The sequence below is a fragment of the Bos indicus genome, chromosome 10 (assembly GCF_029378745.1).
Source record: "Bos indicus isolate NIAB-ARS_2022 breed Sahiwal x Tharparkar chromosome 10, NIAB-ARS_B.indTharparkar_mat_pri_1.0, whole genome shotgun sequence".
Classification (NCBI taxonomy): Eukaryota; Metazoa; Chordata; class Mammalia; order Artiodactyla; family Bovidae; genus Bos; species Bos indicus.
The window spans coordinates 38,934,746-38,958,720 of NC_091769.1; the positions used below are offsets into that span (position 1 = coordinate 38,934,746).

At 38.4% G+C, this 23,975-nt stretch overlaps 1 pseudogene; it reads right to left on the reverse strand.

Annotated features, from left to right (window-relative positions):
- Positions 1-6,775: 6,775 nt before the first annotated feature.
- Positions 6,776-16,981, reverse strand: LOC139185461 (transcriptional adapter 2-beta pseudogene; annotated as a pseudogene).
- Positions 16,982-23,975: the final 6,994 nt, after the last annotated feature.

The following is a 23,975-nucleotide window of genomic DNA, read 5'->3' on the forward strand; positions in this document are numbered from 1 at the left end:
ACATCCTGGATTTTGAAGACTCAGTATAAACAAAGAATATATCAAGTTTTATATTGATTGTATTTTGAAATAGAATTTTGGATATATAAAATATATTATTGAAATTAGTGAGTTAACCTCACCTATTTTTTTAACTTTAATATGGCTACTAGAAAAATTTTAAACTTAAGATTTAAAATTAGTTGTATGCCTTGCATCTGTGGCTTATATTATATTTCTATTGGATAGTGCTGTTGTGTATTTTTTTTAGAATTGAACATATTAAAAAAAATAAATCTCTTTTACTTTGAAGAATAGCTTACTTGAATGAAGCTTCCAACAAGAAAAATTTTCTCTATCTCAATTTACTGTTAACCTTCTTATCTGTAGGTTAAGAAATGTTTATTTCTCAGCTTTTAAGTACAGAACAGCCACCAACAGGTGTTAATAACAGGGAAAATAATAATTAATTAGATCAGAGAAAAGCCTTGCAATTAATGTGATTACCAACAATTCACAACACACAAATATTCTTTAGGAAAAAAATGTGTTTAGCCCTCAAACCAATAAATAAAAATTTTTTACATCTCGAAAATTGTTTTGTTCCCACTAATTCAAAAAATATATTTTCTTACCTACTTTATTTCCTAAAGAGAGGCTGTTGTAGTTTTATTTTTAAACCCAGGTGACATACTAAGTCATGCTACGGGCATACTGAATTTACTTCTGTAAACTTTATCACAATAGTGTTGTTTTCCTGACTCACTAGGTTTGTGTAAGAACACTCTTCTTGAGTAACTAGTTGAAACTGAATATATAAAAATGCCTGCTGATATTCTTCTCTACCATACCATTTAAGCCATTTTCACGTTAGTGTTATTTTAATCTATTTCTCAAGACACAACTTATATAACCCTAAAGATAATTTAAAAGCTGCCTCTTCAGCTATAGAGACTTCACTGTGTCTTAAAGCTGGGTTCCTGTGGTAATGTGTCTCAACTAGGGAGCTATTGGCATTTGGGGCAAGATATTTATTGTTTTGTGGTCCCTTCTTTCACAGCGAACAACCTTTAGCCTCTCCTTTCTCTATTCTCTAAATGACAGTAGCAAGCACTCCACTTGCCTACATTCCTGAGTCCTATAAGATAGCTCCAACTCAGCCCTCACCAACACACCTATTTCCAAGTATCACCTGGGCAACACCATTCCAATAAACAACTCTTGATCTGAAATTGTTATTATTTCCTTCATCATCTTTAAAGGAAAACCTATAGTTTCCCATATAAAATATTATGAATAACTGTAAATTGTCTAACATTTTTATCCACTTACTCTGGGCACTATTCTAAATGCTTTACCTTACTTGTCCCAACAGTGCTATAAATTACAGATTATCATATTTTATAGATAAGAGATCTAGAGGCAAAAGCATTCAAGGAACTTGTCTAACTAATCAACTAAGTCAGTGGACAGGAACCCAGGTCAACTGGGAAGTTTGGGTCTAGAGCCTAAAGCTCTTCAAAAGTTTGCTTTGCATATATATTCTTAAAAAAAATGACTTTTTTTCATTCGACAGCTCTCAGCTAGCACCCTGAATTTACAGGGTGCTTTTGCTTCTCAAACTTAATGAAAGTCTGGCAATTATTTTATATAAAAATAAGACTAAATTTAAAACCTCACCATACTGGGAATCTGATGTAGAAAATCAATAGCACAGGAGTAACTAAAGCAAGTAGTTCTCAAACTTTAGTCTGCATCCCAGTCACCTGCAAGGCCCCACTCCTAGAGTTTCTGAGGACTGGACGGGGCCTGAGTCCCTGAAGTTCTAGCACATTCCAGGGGATGCTTGTGCTGCTAGTCCAGGAAGCCCAGGCAAGAACCACTGTCCAACTGTAAGAACACAGCGCTGTCTCCATCTCTGCTCAACATAGACAAGGGTCCACACTTTTCAGCCATGGTTATCTGCTAAGGGACAGCGTGGAGGGGCTGCTCAGGATGGACACCAGTGCCTGCTACTTATGGTCAGAAAGAAGTCCTGGGCTTGTTGTCAGGTCACCGGAGCACTGCTCTGCCAGCATGTGAAGCAGTTTACAACTAAAGTCATGCAAAATATATTTGAAGTGTTTATTTAATGCTGAGAGTTTACCCTAGGGGACAGAATGATGTAAAAATAAAGAAAAAGTTGGAAATGATGAGGTTTTATTTGTTTTTCCCCCAAGTAACTTTGCTTTAATGTAACTTCAAGCCAAAATATTCTGGGAAGTAAACAGTCTTGATAGCTATGTGGGAGGACAGACAGGATGACCCTGGGGAGGAGCGGTGTGTGGCCACTCCACCCACTCTAGGGCGGGCCCTTCGACCCAAGAACCACCAGCAGCTGAAAGACAAAGGACTCCTCAAGTTCTAGCAGGAAGGTGCCCTGCACGTCCACAGAAGAGTGCCCTTGAGAACATCTCTAAATCAGTTCAGTTCAGTCGCTCAGTTGTGTCCAACTCTTTGCAACCTCACGATCCACAGCACGCCAGCCCTCCCTGTCCATTACCAACTCCTGGACTTCACCCAAATTCATGTCCATTGAGTCGGTGATGCCATCCAACCATCTCATCCTTGGTTGTCCCCTTCTCCTCCTGCCCTCAATCTTTTCCAGCATCAGGGTCTTTTCAAATGAGTCAGCTCTTCGCAGCAGGTGGCCAAAGTATTGGAGTCTCAGATTCAACATCAGTTCGTCCAGTGAACACCCAGGACTGATCACCTTTAGGATGGACTGGTTGGATATCCATGCAGTCCAAGGGACTCTCAAGAGTCTTCTCCAACACCACAGTTCAAAAGCATCAGTTTTTCGGCACTCAGCTTTCCTTAGAGTCCAACTCTCACATCCACACATGATTACTGTAAAAACTGTAGCCTTGACAAGACGGATCATTGTTGACAAAGTAATGTCTCTGCTTTTTAATATGCTGTATAAGTTGGTCAAAACTTTCCTTTCAAAGAGTAAATGTCTTAATTTCATGGATGCAATCACCATCTGTAGTGATTTTGGAGCCCAAAAAATAAAGTCAGCCACTGTTTCGACTGTTTCCCCATCTATTTGCCATGAAATGATGGGACTGGATGCCATGATCTTAGTTTTCTGAATGTTGAGCTTTAAGCCAACTTTTTTCACTCTCCTCTTTCACTTTCATCAAGAGGCTCTTTAGTTCTCCTTCACTTTCTGTCATAAGGGTAGTGTCATCTGCATATCTGAGGTTATTGATATTTCTCCCAGCAATTTTGATTCCAGCTTGTGCTTCTTCCAACCCAGCGTTTCTCATGATGTACTATGCATGTAAGTTAAATAAGCAGGGTGACAATATACAGAAATTGACATACTGCTTTTCCTATTTGGAACCATCTGTTGTTCCATGTCCAGTCTTGACCTGCATACAGGTTTCTCAAAAGGCAGGTCAGGTGCTCTGGTATTCCCATCTCTTTCAGAATTTTCCACAGTTTATTGTGATCCACACAGTCAAAGGCTTTGGCATAGTCAATAAAGCAAAAATAGATGTTTTTCTGGAACTCTCTTGCTTTTTCCATGATCCAGCAGATGTTGGCAATTTGATCTCTGGTTCCTCTGCCTTTTCTAAAACCAGCTTGAACATCTGGAAGTTCATGGTTCAGCTATTGCTAAAGCCTGGCTTGGAGAATTTTGAGCATTACTTTACTAGCGTGTGAGATGCGTGCAATTGTGTGGTAGTTTGAGCATTCTTTGGCATTGCCTTTCTTTGGGATTGGAATGAAAACTGGCCTTTTCCCAGTCCTGTGGCCACTGTTGAATTTTCCAAGTTTGCTGACATATTAGTGCAGCACTTTCACAGCATCATCTTTTAGGATTTGAAATAGCTCAACTGGAATTCCATCATTTCCACTAGCTTTGTTTGTAGTGATGCTTCCTAAGGCCCACTGACTTCACATTCCAGGATGTCTGGCTCTAGGTGAGTGATTACACTATCATGGTTATCTGGATCATGAAGATCTTTTTTGTACAGTTCTGGGTATTTTTGCCACCTCTTTCTTCTTAATATCTTCTGCTTCTGTTAGGTCCCTACCATTTCTGTCCTTTATTGAGTCCATCTTTGCATGAAATGTTCCCTTGGTATCTCTAATTTTCTTGAAGAGAAAATTAGTCTCTCGTCTTTCCCATTCTATTGTTTTCCTCTATTTCTTTGCATTGATTACTGAAGAAGGCTTTCTTATCTCTCCTTGCTATTCTTTGGAACTCTGCATTCAGATGTTTATATCTTTCCTCTTCTCCTTTGCTTTTTGCTTCTCTTTTTTCCACAGCTATTTGTAAGGCCTCCTCAGATAGCTATTTTGCCTTTTTGCATTTCTTTTTCTTGGCGATGGTCTTGATTACTCTCTCTTGTACAATGTCACAAACCTCCATCCATAATTCATCAGGCATTCTGTCTATCAGATCTAGTCCCTTAAATCTATTTCTCACTTCCCCTGTATAATCATAAGAGATTTGATTTAAGTTATACCTGAATGGTCTAGTGGTTTTCCCCACTTTCTTCAATTTAATTCTGAATTTGACAATAAGGAGTTCATGATCTGAGCCACAGTCAGCTCCTGGTCTTGTTTTTGCTGACTGTATAGAGCTTCTCCATCTTTGGCTGCAAAGAATATAATCAGTCTGATTTCGGTGTTGACCATCTGGTGATGTCCATGTGTAGAGTCTTCTCTTGTGTTGTTGGAAGAAGGTGTTTGCTATGACCATTGAGTTCTCTTGACAAAACTCTTTTGGCCTTTGCCTTGCTTCGTTCTGTACTCCAAGGCCAAATTTGCCTCTTACTCCAGGTGTTTCTTGACTTCCTACTTTTTCATTCCAGTCCCTATAATGAAAATGACATATTTTTGGGGTGTTAGTTCTAGAAGGTCTTGTAGGTCTTCATAGAACCGTTCAACTTCAGCTTCTTCAGCATTACTGGTCAGGGCATAGACTTGGATTGCCCTGATATTGAATGGTTTGCCTTAGAAATGAACAGAGATCATTCTATTGTCTTTGAGACTTCATCCAAGTACTGCATTTCGGACTGTTTTGTTGACTATGATGGCTACTCCGTTTATTCTAAGGGATTCCTGCCCAAAGTAGTAGATATAATGGTCATCTGAGTTAAATTCACCCATTCCAGTCCATTTTACTTCACTGATTCCTAGAATGTTGACATTCACTCTTGCCATCTCCTGTTTGACTACTTCCAATTTGCCTTGATTCATGGACCTAACATTCCTGGTTCCTATGCAATATTGCTCTTTACAGCATCAGACCTTGCTTCTATCACCAGTCACATCCACAACTGGGTGTTGTTTTTGTTTGTCTCCATCCCTTCATTCTTTCTGGAGTTATTTCCCCACTGATCTCCAGTAGCATATTGGGCACCTACTGACTTGGGGAGTTCATCTTTCAGTGTCATATCTTTTTGCCTTTTCATACTGTTCATAGGGTTCTCAAGGCAAGAATACTGAAGTGGTTTGCCATTCCCTTCTCCAGTGGACCACATTCTGTCAGACCTCTCCACCATGACCCATCCGTCACAGCATGGCTTAGTTTCATTGAGTTAGACAAGGTTGTGGTCAGATTGGCTAGATGTCTGTGATTGTGGTTTCAGTCTGTCTGCCCTCTGATGCTCTCTCTCAGCTCCTACCATCTTACTTGGATTTCTCTTACCTTGGTCATGGGGTATCGCTTCATAGCTGCTCCAGTAAAGTGCAGCCACTGCTCCTTACCTTGGACATCTCTAAATAGGGCTTGGCAAAGACACCCCCGAGTGGGTCAAGACAGTGAACCAAAGAAGTGGTGCCCAGGATTTAAGGCCTTCAGGGGTTCCTCTAGTCCTCGCCTAGCCAAGCGCTTAACCCCACACATCACTCAAGTAAGATCCATGGCCATTCTCAGTGAAAGTGGTACTTGCCAGTGGGGTGAAAACCCTGGAGGGAGCTAATGCTAGAACTGTTGTTGTGAACTTTCTAAAATGAGTTATTCCAAGTAAAATGCACACAAGTTCTAAGAGCAGCAAGTTCTAAGAGCAGCAGCCTCCCCAGGAGGGAAGGCTCAGTGCAAGGCAGTCTGCACTGGGCCCTGCATCCCCCTAGACCCTGGGGAGCCTGCTGAACATCACTGTGCCTCCCACAATGAGCTCCCCAGCAGTTGAAGTTCAGAGCTCCAGGCTCAAACTCTGCCACTGCAAGTGGTCACGGGGAAGCTCTGTTTGGCCAAATTGTTCAAAACCAGATTCCTCTTCACAAGTCGCTGTGGATGCCCATCCTGCCCTTCTCAAGCCTCTTTTCCACCTGCCCTGCCCTGTTCCCACCTGAAGTGCCATGTGGCTGTGCCCATTGTCATGGGTGGCTGTTGGACAGTGGGCGGATTTTAGGTCAGAGGGTGAAGCTGGTGGCCAGACAGGGACAGTACGACAGTTATATACCAGTGGAAATAAACACAAATAAAAGGAAATTTCCCAATCTCACCATAACATTCTACAAACTGAACACTTAAAGGCAATCATCTTAAAGTACTATGTTTAGGGCTAAGTTATTAATAAAATATACATGTATTTGTCTCCCCCTTGACCTAAGATTGTTACTATTGCTTCTTCAGAGGACCATCAAAAGAATGTCTATCCTAAAATAAGCCCTCAATTTGTTTAAAAAAGAGCCACAATGGGGAAAAAAGCTTTTCCTTTCTCCCCTACTTCCCCTCCCCTGGTCCTTTTGATAAGCTTTATACCATCATTCCAGCTTTCACAGCAACTCAGCTTCAGGAAGTACCCCTGGATATCCACCCCACTCTCCCTGAGTGAGGAAGTTTAAAATCCTTAAGAACGTTGTCCAGGTAGCTGGGAAGGTGGCTCTTGGAGGGGATGCTCTGCCTTTCCTGGAGGTGGCCTTGATGATGATGGCCTTCGCAGTCACATAGCATGTGGGGCTGAGGTTCAGCGAGCTGCAGAGCACCTTATCGCAGTCTGACAAGAGTTCGAAGATAGGCAGGTTCTTAATGGTGGCAAGCTTGCCGTCCTTACAATTCTCCTTGCTGCGCTTGGAGCTGCCTAGGTTCTTGTTCTCCTTCCTCCTCTCACTCTTGTGCCAGGTTACCTCTTACTTGGCTGCCTCCTCCATCTTTGTGATGCAGTTGCCTTGGTACCACTGCAGCTCCCGGATCTTGGTGCACAGCCTCTTCTCCTTCTGCATGTTCTCGAACAGATAGTGGAATTACTTGCAGGACATGAACTGGGAGAGTAACCACAGCTTCAGTTGCAGCTCCTTCTACTCCTCCATGACTTCGTGCTTGGCCACCTCTTCCTTCTCGTCCTTGCCCAGGAAGGCGGGCACTAGGTTGTAGTCACGGGTGATGGTCTTGCGCTGCTGCAGCTCCTTGAGCTTTTGCATGTGCATGTCCACGTGCATGTGCTTCAGCTTGAGTGTTGTGGTAGTTGATGGAAAGCCAGCTAATGAGTGCCTCCGTATCCTGGTCACACTCAGTTTAGTAGTCATCCCTCAGCAGCATGTAGCCCAGCTGCTGCTGCCCGGCCATCACTTCCTGGGGAGTTCAGGAAGCACCAACCTGAGTAGTCATATTCTCCCAGTTGTTGAAGCCGAACTTCTCTATGGCATCCAGCAGCAACTGCTCCTTCTGGCTGGTCCAGCCACCTTCAGCCTCAAGCCCCCACACCATGAAGTGCCCCTCGCCCACCAGCTGGTAGAGTTACCCAGTCCACCTTCTTCTGTGCTGACCTGAGAAGATATGTCTCAAAATAACCATCTTGTCTGGGGTCTGGATGCCATGTTCTGTTATAGATCAGAGAAGGGGAGGCAAGGAAACAATGTAAAAAGGCCATTAATCTTGCAAATGTCTCCTAGATTGGCAAGCCTCAGGCAGGGGATGTGTTAATTTCTTCCTTCCTGCCATCTACAGGTGGGCAGAGTTCTAAACAAAGGCACTTTAGTTTAACTGGCAAGCAGAGAAGCAGGATTCTCTGAGGCAGGCCAGTATGTATGATTATAATAACAAAACCAATGAAGAGCAAGTCAGAGAAACATTTCCAACATGGAGTCAGAATTGGCTTTTCCCCTAAACAGTAGCCATGGTAGTGGCAGTGGAGGCTGATCTCAGTGCTGGTCAAGGAGTACTCTGGGCACTGCTCCGTGTCCTGACACTTGCTCAGTGGAAGCACAACAGACTCTCCTTGGCCAGGCAGTATTCTCAGTACCCTTACCAACCTTCACTATCTTCCCCCACCCACTGCTGCGGACGCCACCTACTGATACAGTCTTTTTATTATTTATTTATTTTTTAAAAAATTTATTTTATTTTTTAACTTTACAATATTGTATTGGTTTTGCCATATATCAACATGAATCTGCCACAGGTATACACGTGTTCCCCATCCTGAACCCTCCTCCCTCCTCCCTCCCTGTATCATCTCTCTGGGTCGTCCCAGTGCACCAGCCCCAAGCATCCAGTATCGTGCATCGAACCTGGACTGGCGACTTGTTTCATATATGATATTATACATGTTTCAATGCCATTCTCCCAAATCATCCCACCCTCTCCCTCTCCCACAGAGTCCAAAAGACTGTTCTATACATCAGTGCCTCTTTTGCTGTCTTGTATACAGGGTTATTGTTACCATCTTTCTAAATATATAGACTTAAAGATAAAATTTATTAGAAAAGGAAGACTTTTCTCTGTTGCTAAGTTTCTATTCTATAAGAATTTCCCTCATACATACTCTTTAAAATGGGGCATATATACCATATTAATTTTTTAGACTGAAGTAGAGTGCTGAATATGTGATTGATAGAAACGACTCATTCCTACAAGTGAAAATTCAATTATTGTTTTTATTGTCCCTACCCCTCTGCTCTAAATCTTGTATTGAGTCTAACGTATGGGAGGGGAGGCAGGTTATAAACATTATATTATAAATATATCTCTTTTCATATAAGATAGGAGGATAAAGAAAGATTACTTTAAAAAGTTGCCATCTACTGTCAGTATAAAAGATGTTAAATCATTTCCTCAGATATATGTTTTTTTTTTTTTTCACTGTTTTATTTTGTAACACAAGAGCATTCCAAGCAGTCAAAGTGCAGGATGATTTCAGATGTCCTGTTGATGTTGTTCAGTCACTAAGTTGTGTCCCACTCTTTGTGACCCCATGGACAAGCCAGGCTCACCTGTCCTACACCATCTCCCAGAATTTGCTTAAATTCTTGTTCATTAAGTACATGATGCTATCTAATCATCTCATACTCTGCCAGCACCTTCTTATTTTGCCTTCAGTCTTGCCCAGCATCAGGGTCTTTTCCAATAAGTTGGCTCTTTGCATCAGGTGGCCAAAGAATTAGAGCTTTGGTTTTAGCAGCAATACCCCCAGTGAATATTCATGGTTGATTTCCTTTAGGATTGACTGGCTTGATCTCTTTGCAGTCCAAGGGACTCTCAAGAGTCTTATCCAGCACCACAGTTTGAAGGTATCAATTCTTCAGCTCTCAGTCTTCTTTATGGTCCAACTCTCACATCCATATATGACTACTGGGAAAAACCATAGCTTTGACTATATGGACCTGATAGCTCTGTTTTTTAACACAGTCTATGTTTGTCATAGATTTCCTTTCAAGGAACAAGCATCATTTAATTTTGTGACTGTAGTCACTGTTCCCAGTGATTTTGGAGCTCAAGAAAATAACATCTGTCACTGCTTCCATAATACTGGCACAGAATAATTGTGCTTGAAATATAACTACATTTTGTTTTTTATTAGGGACAATTTCTAAGCTTTTTTTAAAAAGTAAGAGATGTATGCTGGGAAATAAAATTCATTTACATTTTTACTATGTAGATAACAACTGACCTTTTGAGGTGTGTATAAATTTAAAACTACTATGTACCCATGGAACCAAAATTAGGGTGTTTTCACCTAAGCCATGTATATTAACTCTTTACATAATGGCCCTAGAACCCAGACAAAAAGTAGGATTTAAGTAAATGATAAATCCACTTCAGGCTTCCCTGGTGGCTCAGTGGTAAAGAATCCACCTGCCAATGCAAGAGATGCAGTTTTGATCCCTGGGTCAGAAAATCCCCTGGAAAAGGAGATTAGTAACCCATTATAGTATTCTTGCCTGGGAAATCCCATGTATAGAGGAGCCTGATGAGCTACAATCTGTAGGGTCACAAAAGAGTTGGACAGGACTTAGTGACTAAAAAACAACAATAAATCCACTTCATTTGTAAAGGAACATCATGATGAAATCATTATTTTGTTTTGTTTTATAGCTGCTAATTATTTCATTAGTTGTATGCATTGTATCATTTCTACATCATTTTTCATGTGAGAAATTTCTTTGGAATTTATGACAGGAAGAATTTTCTGTCTCCTGAGATGATGGTGTACTGCTTCCTTTTTGGTAATAAGAACTACATAATTTGTTTTCTATTTTTTGCCAGGATGCCAGGAAGTACTGGGCAAAACTACAGATTTACTCAGTGACCATGTTCATTTCACATATATGTGCCTTCACCATAACAGTGTGTCTTTATTTTACTAAATTACTTGATATGCATTTTGTTGAGAGTCACCCCAAAATATCATTGGAAAAGAATACAAATAAACTCAATAATATCTATTTATAGGGAGCCAATGGGATTTATTAAGTAAAAGAGAAAGGGAAGCGAGAGTGGGGGGAAGAGATGGGGAGGGGAAGGGGCAGGAAAGTAAAGTGTGTTAGTGGTGTTTCAAAAATGTTAATATCTTTAAAACTTGGTGAAAGACCTCTTAGGGACAAAAGTTAACACAATAACTATGTCAGTTCCACCAGTGTGTCTAACCAATGAATCTATCATTCCTATACCCATTAACAGAGAAGAGCTCCAATAGAAATGCATACATCCAGTATTAATGAAGAAAAACAGCTGACTTGCTCTTAGCTGAAAGGAAAGCAATTTTCATTCAGGCAGATGAATCAGCTAGTGCTACTTCCCACCTCCACCTCTATCAGCAACTAATGAAAATGTAATGCATGTTGAAGGCATCAGCAACAAATTTGTTTTGAATTGTGTGTTGTACCAAGCTCACTTTTAATAATATCTTCCTGTGAAATGACAAGCTAAAATATGTGTTCTCTGGGATGATTTATAAGAAGGGTTAGGTCCCCGTTGTAAAATTTCCCCTATGTTTAAATCACTGCCAACATTTAAATAACAGTAGAGCAGGTGGCAGTCCTACCTAAAAAACAAATCAAAGAGTGAATTTAAAAAGAAATTTAAAGTACCTCTATATTTAAAATATCTACCTTGGCTTTTCTTTCAGTTGCATGGAAAGGTGATTAGAATGCCTGCCTCCCAAATGTTACATTTACAGTAAGAAAAATGAGGGATCTTTCAGATTCTATTCTTGTAGCCTATGAAGTATATGATTATCCAAAAATAAAATTTCAGTTCAGATGGGACATTGCAGTAAAAACTCTTAGCACTCAATTAACCAGAAAAGCAATTATCCACATCTTATTTCTAAAGATTTCCATTTTTTTAGCTTTTAATATTACATTAATTACACAATCTCCTTTCTGGTAACTGGTAACTATAATGAGCTTCTTTCATTAAAAATAATTTTATAAGGGTTTGATTACTCTGATTCATTCTAATATAGATTTATGTGAAGTAAAGGTGTACAATACAATTATAGTTTTACATTTTCATACAGGCTTATGAGGTTATGATGTCCTCTGGCCATTCATATTCTTCCATAAGTCTTCAAAGTAGACTAAATAACCCCATTATATACTTCAATAAAACTTAACATTCCTTCTCTTTGAATTTACATGTTCCATGTAGCCATCATCCCTAAACGCTAAGCTTCATAGGAAAAAGAACTATTTTTTTCTAATTTACTCACAAAATCTTCAGCCCTATCCCAGTGTGTTGTACATAGTGACCCTTAAGAAAGATAGAGTGAATCAATGAATAAATGAGTTTAACACATAAATTAATAAGTGAAACTATTTTAGAAACAAAATTTAAAATTTATTATAAAGATGTATGTAATAGGAATGGGCTTATTCTGAAAAACAAAACAAAACGAAACGCCTTAAATAATTAGAAAAGCGTTTTACCGGCCAGAGATCAGGTGAAATATGACTTTGAAAATAAGGCATGTTCCAAAGACCATTTATAATCTGGTGTTGAAGTTTAAGTAAATGAGGCTACTGATAATATAAACGTTTTTTGTTAGCAATATGTTTTATTACTAATCTATAACTTTAAAGCCTAAGTCCTTTGCAACAACTTTTTTTGGGGGTTTTATAATATTTTTAGATGTTACAGATACAGGTCTAGTAGAGTTAACAGCAGTGTTATAGTATTTTAGGGCTTCTTATTTCCACTACTCCTGAGATAGATTTTTAATTGCTTTGCATGTAGCGAAGTGTAAATCTTCCAAAGAATATGTTAGTATGGTAAGTGATTGAAATAAAAATCACCTAACTTTAGAACAAAGCAATATAATTTTTGTTTTATATCCTTGCCATCTCAATTCTTTCTCCCCTGACCTAGACACTTGCTGTTCTTCCTTCTAGTGTGGTTGTGGAACTTGTCTACTGGCTCAGCTTCCTCCTTTTCATTCATTTGTGTGTGTGTTCAGTCGCTAAGTTGTGTCTGATTCTTTGCAACCCCACGGACTGCAGCATGCCAGGCTTCCCTGTCCTTGACTATTTCCTAGACTTTGCTCAAATTCATGTCCATTGTCAGTGATGCTACCAACCATCTCATTCTCTGCTGTCCCCTTCCTAGCATTAGGGTCTCTTCCAATGAGTCAGGTGACCAAAGTCTTGGAGCTTCAGCATCAGCATGAATCCTTCCAATGAATATTCAAGGCTGATTTCCTTTAGGATTGACTGGTTTGATCTCCTTGCAGGCCAAGGGACTCTCAAAAATTTTCTCCAGCACCACAATTCAAAAGCATCCATTCTCCAACGCTCAACATTCCTTATGGTTCAACTCTCATATCCATATGTGACTACTGGAAAAAACATATAGTTTTGACTTTACAGACCTTTGTCAGCAAAATGATGTCTCTGCTTTTTAATATACTGTATAGATTGGTCATAGCTTTCCTTCCAAGGAGCTAGCATCTTTTAATTTCAGGGCTTCCATCACCATCCACAGTGATTTTGGAGCCCAGGAATATAAAATCTGTCGCTGCTTCCACTTTTCCCTTTCTTTTTGCCATGAAGTGATGGGAAGAGATGCCATGATCTTAGTTTTTTGAATGTTAAGTTTTAAGCCAGATTTTTCACTCTCCTTTTTCACCTTCATCAAGAGCTCTTTAGTTCCCCTTCACTTTCTACCGTTAGAGTGATATCATCTGCATATCTGAGGTTGTTGATATTTCTCCTGACAATCTTGATTCCAGCTTGTGCTTCATCCAGCCTGGCATTTTGTATAATGTACTCCTCATATAAGTTAAATAAACAGGGTGACAATATACAACCTTGTTTTACTCCTGTTCCGATTTTGAACCAATCAGTTGTTCAATGTAAGATTCTAGCTGTTGTTTCTTGACCCACATACAGGTTTCTCAGGAGAAAGTTAAGGTGGTCTGATATTTCCCATTTCTTTAGGAATTTTCCAGTTTGTTGTGATCCACACAAAGTCTTTAGCATAGTCAATGTGGCAGAAATAGGTGCTTTTCTAGAATTCACTTGCATTCTTTATGATCCAACAAATGTTGGCAATTTGATCTCTGATTCCTCTGCCTTTTCTAAATCCAGCTTGAACATCTGGAAGTTCTTGGTTCACATACTGTTGAAGCCAAGGTTGAAGGATTTTGAGCATAATCTTACTAGCATATGAAATGAGAACAATTGTGTGGTAGTTTAAACAATCTTTGATACTGCCCTTCTTTGGAATTGGAATGAAAACTGACATTGTCCATTCCTGTAGTCACTGCTAAGTTTTCCAAATTTGCTGACATAATTAGTGCAGCACTTTGACAGAATTCTCTTTTAGAATCTTAAATAACTCTGCTGGAATTCCGTCACCTTCACTAGCCTTGTTTGAGTAATGCTTCCTAAGGCCCACTTGACTTCAGACTCCAGAATGTGTGGCTCTAAGTGAGTGACTACATCATTGTGGTTATGTGAGTGATTAAACATTATTTGTATAGTTCTGTGTATTCTTGCCACCTTTTCTTAATCTCTTCTGCCTCTGTTAGGTCCTTACCATTTCTGTCTTTAATAGTACCCATCCTTGCATGAAATGTTCTCTTGATATCTCCAGTTTTCTTGAAGGGATTTCTAGTCTTCCCCATTTCTATTATTTTCCTCTACTTGTTTGCATTGTTCATTGAAAAAGGCCTTCTTAGCTCTCTTTGCTATTCTCTAGAACTCTCCATTTAGTTCAGTGTGTCTTTCCCTCTCTCCCTTGCTTTTTGCTTCTCTTCTTTCATCAGCTATTTGCAAAGCCTCCTTAGACTACCACCTTGCCTTCTTACATTTCATTTTCTTTGGGATGGCTTTGGTCACTTCCTCCTGTAAAATGTTATGAATGTCTGTCTGTAGTTCTTCAGGCACTCTGTCTACCAGGTCTAGCCCCTTGAATTTATGCATCACCTCCACTGTATAATCATCTCTTTCATTTAGGAATGGTTAATTTCTAAAACCATTGCAATCTGGTTGCTGCTCACAGAACTTCATTGGTATTCATTTTATAAAGTTAAGCTACTAATTCCATGTTACAAAATACAGTAGATACTAATCCATCATTATATTTAGCCTCCTAACTGATTCACTACCAATCTAGAAACAAACTCATTTTGTGTGTGTGGCGGGGGGGTACACAACATCTTGTCCTGCTGTTCTGTCTGCCTTATCAATGCCCATTGTTTCATCCTTACTCCTTTCTTTCTTAAAGTATTGGATAATTTGGGGATTCCATTCTACATCCTAGGACTCTTCTCTTGAACATCCATTCTGGGTTATCTTGCTTACTCCAGAGCTTCCAGTAATACAGCTATGTTAATGATGCTCATGTGGATGTTCCTAGCCCAGTTTTCTTACTAGAGTTTATACTCCATCTACTTATTGGATATTTCCACATGGAAGTCCATAGCCATCTTGGTTTCACATATGCCCCATCACACTCCTTCTCCTCCTCACATAACATATAACTCACTTTGGGATACCTTTACCTGTGAGTCATACACCATACACTCCTCTATTTGATATCCAAACCCAGGTGTGGTCTTTCAATGCCTCTTATCCTATAATCCAAGTAATCACTTAATTGTATTGATGCTACCTCCAAAATACAGCTTCCACTTTCCAACTTCTCTCTTTCCCAGTATGCTAAATTTAATCCTATATAACTTCTTCTGTGTAGATTATGTAACCTTTTAGCTAGTTTTCTTTCTTTCATTTCATTCCCTCTAATCTACCATCTATACTTCAGTAATCTTTCTAAAATACACATTTAGTCATGTCATTTACCTGGATATACTACTTCAATGATTGTCCATTATGCTTAAGACAAAGTTCAAGCTTCTTAAAAATTCTACTATTTTCTGATCCTTGCAAACGGCCTAATTTATTGTCACTCATTCTCTCTCATTCTCAACTTCTGCTCTATTAAACAACCTAAAATCTTTATTCTCATAGACTTATTTGATTTTATTCACATGCTGTTTTCTCTGGCTAGGCTGTTTCTCACAACCTATCTGTTCTTTACTTGACACATGGTAGGCATCCACTAAATATGTATTGAAAAAAATTGGGGAATATCCTACATATAAAATAAAAACTTTGTCCCATTGGGAAAATACAATGAATCTCACACCAGATGAATAATTTTTGCAACATTTCATACACTTAATGAAATAGTTTCATGTGGTCTAATAAGTTGAACTTATTCAATCCATGAGCCCAAGTCACCATTTATTCAATAGTTTATATATATATATATATATATGTATATATATGTAGGTGTATATATATGTGTGTGTGCATTTGTGTATATATATATAATATTTTGCTTAAAATTCAACCATTTCTTGACCTCATTTAAATTTTGTTTGAAGTGATAATAATAGGCTTTATTTTATTGAACTTTATCAAAGGTCAAAATGTTCTTAGATTGCTTATATGTAAGAGAACTTGTCATTGTAGAGTCACATTTTCAGGGAGGAAGTTAGATGCAGTAAGAAAATGTCCAGGGGAAACTATGATTATGGCTACCAGTGTATTTTTACATGAGTAAACATGAGCTCTTAAATTTCAAGAAGCGTTTATGCATGTAAAAAACATGCATTGATGTGTGTAATATGAATGTAACCCAACATTCAGTTGGTCATCTGTAGCCAAGACATTGAATTGTCAAGTTAAACCCTATCTTTCCTCAAACATATCAAGTTAAAATGGGACTTCAGTACTACTGATTGCTCTACATTTCTGTTTGTAGCTATTAATTTATGAACTTTTTTACTCTGACCCAGTGTAGTTTGAGTGTATAAAATATTATATGGAATGGAGTAGTCTTCAACTTTTGTCAGAGAATAGAAAATAAAAAGACCTGAAGAGGAAACTTTTGTTTTGATAGACAGAATGGTTTGAAGAATTGGAAGTTGTTGGTTACTAGTACCATGGTGGCTACTTTTTACCAGTTCAAACCTGACTATTCTACATGCACATATGCTTTGGGAAATTAAATAAATCAGACACAAGCCTCCTACTGTCCTGAGATAGTTTTTGTGGCCTCCTTTCATGGAATGTCTCACAGATGGAGATCATGGTAACCCTTCCTCTGTGAAATTTTTCCAGAACTTTCAGTCATGAGAGGCAATGGAAGTGCAACATCTTTGCATATCAAGATAGAGTGATGATCAAAACTAATCATTACAGCTTCTATCCTCCAGATATTTGTCTCTGTATTGCTTATCTGGATATCATTGATGTTCTTGAAGTACATCATTGCCGTTTCCTAGGTGTATATAAATATGCCTGGAAATTCTTTAAAATATTATGAGATAAATCAAGCAAAAAGACTAGATTGCAATTAATCAGGGCAAGATTTTGGAGCATCATATAAGGGATATTTCTATATTTTAACTCATTTGTACTTAAAGCTGTTGTTATCTGTGATATTCCACTTACGTAATGTTACTAAAAATGGCTTTAGTGGAGCATGTTACTGCCTAAGTATTTTCTGCCAAGTTAAGATACTCATTGAAGATAAGCATTATAGAACAGAACACAGATTACTTGTACTTGGAATCAGTCTGTTGGATGGAAATGTCTTGATGAACACTTATGATGTACCAAAGAAAATGACTTCATGTCACTGCTTTAGTTAAACAGATTAAATATGTTCATTGTTATTGCTATGGTAAATGATATAAGAAGAAGCTACCTAGAATTTATTTGGTATAATAATTTAATATTCTTATACAAAATTTTAGTGCAGTATTTATGAACTCATTAAAACATAAGTAGGATACTTACATTTTCAGTTATATTTTATTTTTATGGAAAATTTTTGTTTTAGATTGAGAGACATAGATAGAGATATTAATTAATATTTCAGTGAAGGAGCCTCCAAAAACAACTGATTTGAATATCTAGAGCTTATTGCTTACTGTCTACTTTTACCATAAATAATTTTTTTGTTGTTGTTTTACTTTGGGAAATTTTCTCTCTGATTTTGAGCTACAGAAATGAATGGGAAAATTAACCCAAGCATTTAGTTTCCTAGGTACCCACAAGAAACAAATCTCTGCATGTTATATAGTAAGACTGAAAATGTTTGCATTTCTGAAAACACATGATTAGGCAGGCCAACATTATTCTTCAAGAAATATGGGAATGGTGATTTCCCTAAAATAGTATACTGGGTTATTGTTCCCAGTCCTTCACTCCTTCTCAGTAAAAGAATTATTCATGCACACTCTTTGCCATGTCACTTTGCAGTTCTGCAAAGTCTCACTAGAATAAATCAGGTATATTTTCCCCACACCATTGACTCTGGGCTTCTCCATGCAGCTTGCTTTTGCCAACACAGTATTAGTAGGTGTAATAGGAACAGAGTGTCCATGTTTTGACTTGTCCTCTCACACTTCTGCCATCTGCCATGAGAAGGCAGTGCCTGAATGTAGCTATTGTCCAAGGAGGATGAAAAGACATAAGGAGTAGCCTGAACACAAGCCATAGCCTACAGCCATGCTCAGAATATCTCAGTTGGACCCAGCAGTCCTTGCGGCTATCAAAACTGGTGTAAGTGAGAAATAATGCTTACCATGTTAAGCCACTGGAGCATAAACAGTTAAGACTCTGAAACAGCAAAATTGCAGCAAACACCTCTCTGATGTACCAACTTCTTCCCATCCCTGGTATTTACTGGTGCATTTCTCTTATACCTCTTCTATGGTATTCAAATAGAGCATTTATAGGAAAATAATTTCTTAGGTGAGGGTATTCCTTGTGGCTCAGTGGTAAAGAATCCACCTGCCAATGCAGGAGACATGGATTTGATTCCTGAGTCAGGAAGATCCCCTGGAGAAGGAAAAGTCTTCTCACTCTAGTGTTCTTGCCAGGAGAATCCCAAGAACAGAGGAGTCTGTCCAGCTATAGTCCATGGAATTGCAAAACAGTCAGACACATCTTGTTGACTAAAGAACAGTTTCTTAGGTAATTTCTCAATTTTTGTATAAAACACAGTACAAAATACCATATATTTGCTTTTTAAAGTTTCAAATAAAGTTGTGCTTTATTTAAAAATCACTTGAAATCACTTTTAAAAATGGTTATTTTTGGTAAAATGATTGGATCATCCATATCTTTAGCAGGAAAATGTTATTTAGCAGAAAAAGTTCTATTGATAAAGAAGTTACCTTCAAATTTTCAATTTCTATCTACCATAGGCAATTCATTTGCTTGTAGGGAATGAGTATTTAGTTATATTACAACTTTTTCATATTTATAGTTTAATATTTAAGGTTAAACTTGAATTGGCCTACTTTATGACGCTTACTCCTTGGAAGAAAAGTTATGACCAACCTAGATACCATATTCAAAAGGAGAGACATTACATTGCCAACAAAGGTCCATCTAGTCAAGGCTATGGGTTTTCCAGTGGTCATGTATGGATGTGAGAGTTGGACTATAAAGAAAGCTGAGCACTGAAGAACTGATGCTTTTGAACTGTGGTATTGGAGAAGACTCTTGAGAGTCCCTTGGACTGCAAGGAGATCCAACCAGTCCATTCAGAAGGAGATCAGTCCTGGGTGTTCATTAGAAGGACTGATGCTAAAGCTGAAACTCCAATACTTTTGCCACCTCATGGGAAGAGTTGACTCATTGGAAGAGACTCTGATGCTGGGAAGGATTGAGGGCAGGGGGAGAAGGGGACGACAGAGGATGAGATGGCTGGATGGCATCACCGACTCGACGCACATGAATTTGAGTGAACTCTGGGAGTTGGTGATGGACAGGGAGGCCTGGTGTGCTGCAATTCATGAGGTCGCAAAGAGTTGGACACGACTGAGTGACTGAACTGAACTGAACTGAACTGATCAGTTTGGTAACAATAATAATTTAAAATACACAATATTAGGTTTATACCAGTTTCATTAAATGCTCTGTTAGAAAAGAGACACAATGTTAGAAAACAAAACAAAAGCAAAAACCAAGAAACAAAAAACAGGTGAAACATTGCTTTGGATTAGAAGTAGGTGCTTTGGGATGCTGACCAAATTTTGTGCCTGATTGTGGCCACTTTTATAACTTATTTCATCTCATAGAAATGCTATATTTATTGTACAAGTGAATGATTTAGAAGGATTGCCATCTTTCGAAATCTGAAGCCTTATAATTTAAGTTCATGCTAAAAACTTTAGGAATTAGGGTCTTCAGAAGAAGCACACTAAAGACATTAAATAAGTAAATGAAACTTGAGAGGGTTTCCAGGGGTTTGGAGCAAGGTATAACATAAATCCAAAGTAACATTATTAACAATTTTTATTTGCCACAATGCCTCTGGGGGTCTCTTGAAGCACTTCACAAAACTTCATAAATATCTTTACTTTCATAGATAATAATAGCCATTTTCTAACCTATTAGTGTGTCACATTTATTTAATGTGCAACTAGATTTGCACATCAAGAATCAGGACAAAGAGCTCTTTGTAGTGTGATAATTTAACAGCAGTCATGACACTTCTCAGGAGAAAGAACAATTCAGTGCCATCTTCTAATGCTACTTACAGACTGTCTGATTGTACTCATACCTCACTTTGGGGGCAAACTTAGACCACTATCAGGGTTTCATAACTTTGGACTGGATACCAGAACAGTGTCCTTGCAGCCAGAAATTTCTGGGGTCATTTATTCCTATTGCTTCCTTTGTTCCTTTCTCTGACAAACTCCTGTCCTAATCCTCTGTTGTTTGTGAATGGCAGTTTCCTCCCAGACTTAGAAACTATCTTTCACTCTGCCTTATGAAGGCAGTGTGGTTTGGATAAAAGTACATGGGTTAGACATGCATAAACCCATGTCCCAGTGCTGACTTTGCTTGGAAATAAGAGAGAGGAGAGAAGAAAGGGAAAAAGAATAATGTGGTGGTGTTAAAATAGGGCCCACCTATAGAGTTTTTGTAAGAAATGAGATAAACATGTGGAAGATGCTTGATGTGTCATATTATAAGCACTGATAAAGCCCGCACCATGATTAACGACATGGTCTACATTGCAAGCTCACTCACTTTGCAATTCTATATTGGGGGTTCTTCAGTTAGTGTCTCAAGTGTCTTTAAAGTTACTTTTGAATGATTCTTTTTTTTTAATTTATTTTTTTATTGGAGGATAATTGCTTTACAGAATTTTGCTGTTTTCTGTCAAACCTCAACATGAATAAGCTATAGGTATACATATATCTCCTCATTTTTAACCTCCATCCCATCTTCCCCCCCCCCCCCCCCCCCGATTGATACAGAGCCCATGTTTGAGTTTCCTGAGCAATACAGCAAATTCCTGTTGGCTATCTATTCTGCATATGGTAATGTAAGTTTCCATATTAGTCTTTCCATACATCTTGCTCTCTCTTGCCCTCTCCCCATGTCCATAAGTCTATTCTCTATATCTGTTTCTCCACTGCAGCCCTGTAAATAAATTCTTCAGTACCATTTTTCTAGATTCCATATATATGCATTAGAATACAATATTTATCTTTCCACATATATGCATTAGAATACAATATTTATCTTTCTCTTTCTGACTCACTTAACTCTATAATAGTTTCTAGGTTCTTCCACTAAATCAAGACTGATTAAATGTGTTCCTTTTAATGGCTGAGTAATATTCCATTGTGTATGTGTACCACAACTTTATCCATTCATCTGTTGGTGGACTCTAGGTTGATTCTATGTTCTAGCTATTGTAAATAATGCTGCAATGAACAATGGGATACATGTCTATTTTCAATTTTGGTTTCTGCAAGGTATGTGCCTAGGAGTGGTATTGTTGGGTCATATAGTAAAGTGATGTTTAAAATTCTCCAAGCCAGGCTTCAGCAATATGTGAACCATGAACTTCCAGATGTTCAAGCTGGTTTTAGAAAAGGCAGAGATCAAATTGCCAACATCTGATGGACCATCGAAAAGGCAAGAGAGTCCCAGAAAAGCATCTGTTTTTGCTTTATTGACTATACCAAAGCCTTTGGCTGTGTGGACCACAATAAACTGTGGAAAATTCTGAAAGAGATGGGAATACCAGACCACCTGACCTGCCTCTTGAGAAACCTGTATGCAGGTCAAGAAGCAACAGTTAGAACTGAACATTGAACAACAGACTGGTTCCAAATAGGAAAAGGAGTAGGTCAAGGCTGTATATTGTCACCCTGCTTATTTAACTTCTATGCAGAGTACATCATGAGAAACGCTGGGCTGGAAGAAGCACAAGCTGGAATCAAGATTGCTGGGAGAAATATCAATAACCTTAGATATGCAGATGACACCAGCCTTATGGCAGAAAGTGAAAAAGAACTAAAGAGCCTCTTGATGAAAGTGAAAGAGGAGAGTGAAAAAGTTGGCTTAAAGCTCTTCAGAAAACTAAGATCATGGCACCTGGTCCCATCACTTTATGGCAAATAGATGGGGAAACAGTGGCTGACTTTATTTTTGGGGCTCCAAAATCACTGCAGGTGGTGACTGCAGCCATGAAATTAAAAGATGCTTACTCCTTGGAAGGAAGGTTATGACCAACCTAGATAGCGTATTAAAAACCAGAGACATTACTTTGTCAACAAAGGTCTGTCTGGTCAAGGCTACGGTTTTTTCAGTGGTCATGTATGGATGTGAGAGTTGGACTACAGAGAAAGCTGAGCACTGAAGAATTGTTGCTTTTGAACTGTGGTGTTGGAGAAGACTCTTGAGAGTCCCTTGGACTGCAAGGAGATCCAACCAGTCTATCCTAAAGGAGATCAGTCCTGGGTGTTCATTGGAAGGACTGATGTTGAAACTGAAACTCCAATGTTTTGATCACCTGATGTGAAGAGCTGACTCATTGGAAAAGACCCTGATGCTGGAAAAGATTAAGGTCAGGAGGAAAAGGGACAACAGAGGATAAGATGGTTGGATGGTATCACTGCCTCAATGGAGATGGGTTTGGGTGGACTCTGGGAGTTGGTGATGGACAGGGAGGCCTGGCGTGCTGCAGTTCATGGCGTCACAAAGAGTTGGACATGACTGAGCAACTGAACTGAACTGATGGTAGTTTTATCCCTAGTTTTTAAAGGAATCTCCATACCATCTTCCATAGTGGCTGTATCAATTTACATTCCCACCAACAGTGCAAGAGCATTCCCTTTTCTCCACACCTTCTCCAGCTTTTATTGTTTGTAGACATTTTGATGATGGCCATTCTGACCAGTGTGAGGTGATATCTCATTGTAGTTTTGATTTGAATTTCTCTAATAATGAGAGGTGTTGAGCATCTTTTCATGTGTTTGTTAGCCATCTGTATGTCTTCTTTGGAAAAATGTCTATTTAAGTCTTTTCCCTACTTTTTGATTGGATTGTTTGTTTTTCTGGCATTAAGTTTATGAGCTACTTGAATATTTTAGAAATTAATCCTTTGTCGGTTGTTTCATTTGCTATTATTTTCTCCCATTCTGAGGGCTGTCTTTTCACCTTAGTTATAGTTTCCTTTGCTGTGCACAATTTTTAAGCTTAATCAGGTCCCACTTGTTTACTTTTGTTTTTATTTCCATTACTCTAGGAGATGGGTCATAGAAGATCTTGCTTTGATTTATGTCATTGAGTGTTCTTCCTATGTTTTCCTCTACAAGTTTTATAGTTTCTGTTCTTACATTTTGGTCTTTAATCCATTTTGAATTTATCTTTGTGTATGGTGTTAGGAAGTATTCTAATTTCATTCTTTTATATGTAGCTGTTCAGTTTTCCCAGCATCATTTATTGAAGAGGTATCATTGCCCCATTGTATATTCTTGCCTCCTTTGTAAAAAATAAGTTACCCATAGGTGCAAAGATGTATTTCTGGGCTTTCTACTGTATTCCATTGGTCAATATTTCTATTTTTGTTACAGTACCATACTGTCTTGATGACTATAGCTTTGTAGTATAATCTGAAGTCAGGAAGGTTGAATACTTTAACTTTTCTTTGGCTTTGGCTTTTCAGGGTCTTTTGTGTTTCCATATGAATTGTGAAATTTTTTGTTCTAGTTCTGTGAAAAATGCCTTTGGTAGTTTGATATGGATCACATTGAATCTGTAGATTGCATTTGGTAGTGTAGTCATTTTCATAAGATTGATTCTTCCTACCCAGGAACATGGAATATCTCTCCATCTGTTTATGATGTCATTTATTTCTTTCATTAGTGTCTTATAATTTTCTGTGTACAGTTCTTTTGTCTCCTTATGTAAGTTTATTCCTAGATATTTAATTCTTTTTGTTGCAA